General features: G+C 47.0%; 1 non-coding gene across 1 annotated transcript; it reads right to left on the minus strand.

Moving 5' to 3' along the window:
* Nucleotides 1-1,898: 1,898 nt before the first annotated feature.
* LOC120590597 (5S ribosomal RNA) lies at nt 1,899-2,017 on the minus strand. The gene has a single exon (XR_005649734.1). It is a non-coding gene; the product is annotated as a 5S ribosomal RNA (ribosomal RNA).
* Between the last annotated feature and the right edge of the window lie 1,950 nt (nt 2,018-3,967).

Here is a 3,967-nt window from a genome sequence, read left to right on the forward strand (position 1 = left end):
TAGAACAAACAAAGGACATCGAGGGATGAGACAATCAAGGAGCCCCCAGTCCCAGGGCTCCTGCTATGGTGTGTGCAGAGTACCCAGGGAACATAGAAGTTTGCAGGGGGAGGGCAAGTCAAGGTTGAGGGCAGCTTCACAGGGAAGGTGACACTTGATTGGCTCTCTAAGGGTTGGCACAATTTGTCAGGATAAGGAGAGAAGAGTCTTCTAGGCAGAGGGAACACTGAGCACAAGGGTATGGAAGTGGGAACAGGCTGGTGATTGGTGAGAAGTTTGGCGTGTTTGAGGGAACAGGAATGCCAAAGGAAGAAACTGAGGTTGCACAATGGAGCAGTTAAAGCGCAGACTGGACCCTCATGGCCTGGGTCACATCCTGGCTTTACCTTTACTAACTGTCATTGCTTTGTGCCTCAGTCTCTTCACCTGGAAAGTTAGGACGATACTAGTACCTACTTCATAAGCTAGAAAAGCTTCTGGTAGTGTTGGTACATGGTCAGCTCCACTGTGTATCTGATAATTAAGATGGAGCAGGAAGGGCAGGCAGAGGCCACGTTGAGTGGGGCTTTGACTTGGGACTTTATATTCAGAGGGCACCAAAGCATTAACAAAGGGGGAGAGATGAAGGGGAGGAGGAGGCTTGGCTTGGATCCAGCCTCACTCCTCCTACCCATGAACACTCAGAGGGCTTTCTGCTGGCACCCTGCCTGCCTGTCCCCCTCCCTGACCTGTGGTGCCCCCCGTGGCCCTGTGGCATCAATCATGTATAGTGGGACTGTAGGGGCTGGGGCCACACCCACCCCACTCACTGGGGAAGCTGTGACCCAATTTATTGCCAAAAGACGTGCCCCAAGGGAGTCCAGGGCACCTGGGCAGGGTGAGCATCCAAGCCCTGGCTGGCCTTACAGGATGGTGGGATGGGACAAGAGTATGTGTTGAGTGGGGGGATGGAGGGGTTATAAAGTCACTTGCATGCACTGGAGATAAAATTGGATGTAGGATGCTGTCGGCTCGGGCACATCCTGGCTGAGACACCTTCCCACTATCCCTCAGCTTCCTGGTGACCAAAAGGGATATGAAATAGTAGCCCTTCAAAAGTGGTGCAGATTAAATGACATCTGGTGTTCAGTCAGCCAGGCTGGAGGTAGCACGGGGTGTGTGTGTGGAGACTGAAGTCAGTGCCATAGTACCAAGGCAGAAAGGTCAGGACGGTCCATGGCTGGAAAGGTGGGCAGGGGTCATGTCACAGAGGTCTCCGTCACTGAGAATGGCTTCTGTGATGAGGGTAAAGGGGAGCCTTGGGAGGTTTAAGCAGGGGTAAAAAGGTCAGGTTTGCTTTGATCCCAGATCCTGGTCACTGTTCAGACAAGTGACTGAGGCGGGGGGACCAGATCGGTGGGGGCCTGTTTTGAGAGTCCAGATGAGGTTCTAAACATAGAATATTTAGGGAAAAGAGGCAAGCTACTGATTGTGTCTGTATGGTGTAAGGGAGATGGAGAGTTGAGGGGTCTAGAACTCCAGGCCAGGCCTGGAGGCCACAGTCCAGGACCACTTTTGGGATCAGAGGTGAGTGGCCCTGGGAAGGGAATGGGCTTGCAAGGAGGCATGAAAACCCACAGAGAGAGGGGTGGGCAGGGGATGGAGCCCAAGAAAGGAGCCAGAGAAAGACTGGTTAGAGAAGGGGAGAGGAGGGAAACTGCAAGGAGAGGTTAGTGAGGGCCGGAGTGCCAAGACTGAAGTGTCCTGGGGTCCACAGCTGGGATGGCCAAGAGAGGTGGAGGCAGGACCAAGGGTGCATTTGGAGCTGGTGTGGACCACCCTTCCCAGGGTGTGTGCTTGGGTGGCAGCTGGAGGATGAGGCAGACCTGAAGATTTTATTTATTTTATTATTTTTTTTAAGCCTACAACACCTGGTCTTCCTAGGTGGTCTCCCATCCAAGTACTAACCAGGCCCAACCCTGCTTAGCTTCCGAGATCAGACAAGATCGGGCTTGTTCAGGGTGGCATGGCCATAGACAGACCTGAAGATTTTAGAGGAGGACTTAAAGCCATGTGGAAGAGAGGACGTAACTGGTAAGTGTAATGGAAAGGCAGGGCACTGATCTGAGACTGAGAGGTAGCACTTCCACCTCCAGGATGACCAGTGTGGGGAAGGGGCAGGTGAGGAAGATCAGGCCTGCAGGCCTCAGCAAAGCAGGAGGTAAGGGGTCTGCTCTCCAGGGAGATGGGCAGGTAGAGCAGGGGCCTGAGGAGAGGTGTGAAGCTCAGAGTCACGCCTGTGGAACGTGGAAGGGAAGGAACGAGCCTATGTGAGACAGGAGCCATAAATCTTGGTGGCCCCTTTCCCATGGTGGAGGGTTTGGGGGTGGTTCTGGGAAATGCCTGTGTCAACTGCATAAAAAAGTAATACCTGGTCCCCTTCTTCCTCCTGGATCTCTGGTCAGACTCCAGTACGGAAAGGGTGGGAAGCTTCAAGGTCCTCTCTGATCCCAGACCCTGCAGGCTCCCTCCCCTCAAGTGGATCACAACTCCAAGTTTACCCTTTACCAGCACCTCCCAATGCTCACGAGAGGGGTTGTCTAGTTTGGCCCCACCATTGTCAATCACCAGGGTCTGTTACCTGCTGGACTGAACTCCTTCCTTGTCAGATCTACTTCTGTGTTCTAGCTCAGTGCGAGGGTCACACTCAATAAGCAGGCTCTCAATACCTTTAACTAGAGGGCAAAGGGGATACCTTCATTTGGCTGCCTCTGCTGCCCCTTGCTGGCTAATACTTGTTGGTGCAGAATAATATTAAGCATTAACACTTGCACGCTGTTTCTCAAACTTTTTGGTCTCAGGACCCTTTTTCACACCCAACAATTATTGAAGACCTCAGAGAACTCCAGTTCAATTGGTTTATATCAGTATTTACAGTATTAGAAAATAAAATGGAGACACTTAAAAATACTTAAGTAATTTAACAATAACAATCTTATTAAATGCTAAGATATTTTCATGAAAAATATATTTTGCAAAACAAAAAGGTTACTGAGAAGAGTGGCATTGTTTTATGTTTTTACAAATTTCTTTAATGCTTGGCTTAATGGAAGGCAGCTGGATTCTCATACCTGCTTCTGCATTCAAACAGATGCAATATATTGTTTTGGTTGAAGTTTATGAAGTAAAATACAGGTTTATATTGATATGTAGTTAGAAAGGGAGGGGTATTTTAATGGTCTTTTTAAAGAATTGTAGCTATTCTTCTTTGATACTAACCCAGACTCAAAACCCAAATTTCTTGAAGGTTAGTTGCTATTAGAATCTGAAAACACATCAGTGACATTTTCTTTCTCAGTTACATTAAAATCCAAAGACACATTGCACTTTGAATATGTCTTTTACCCTTGCATGATTTTGTAACAGTATGCATTGGCCATCTGTGGGGGAAAAAATGGTTCACCAAGTTATGCAGTCTTTCAAATATTGATCAGTTTCAGTATATAACATTTAAAAAATCAAATTTGTTAATGTCGCCACCAATCTCATCAGAAAAGTTAAGTAAGGCATGTGGCATTTTATTGCACTTCACAGATGTTGTGTTTTTCACAAATTGAAGGTAAGACCCTCCACCAACAAAGATTACAACCTGCTGAAAGCTCAGATCCTGTTCAACATTTTTTTAGCAATATAGTATTTTTTCATTAAGGTGTGTACATTGTTTTTGTAGACATAATGCTATTGCACACTTAATTGCCTACAGAATAGTGTAAACATAACTTTTATAGGCACTGGGAAACCAAAAATTTATTTGACTTTATTGCAATATTTACTTTATTGCAGTGGTCTGGAACTGAATCCACAATGTCTCCTAGGTATTTCTGTATTGGGAAGCTGTCAAGCCCACAGTGGGGAACAGAAGTTTTCCAAAATTTGAATTTTCACTAAAAGCTTGAATTTTATCATTAGCAACAAATACTGTCAGTTT

The sequence above is a fragment of the Pteropus medius genome, unplaced genomic scaffold (genome assembly GCF_902729225.1).
Source record: "Pteropus medius unplaced genomic scaffold, Ma_sr-lr_union100, whole genome shotgun sequence".
Taxonomy (NCBI): Eukaryota; Metazoa; Chordata; class Mammalia; order Chiroptera; family Pteropodidae; genus Pteropus; species Pteropus medius.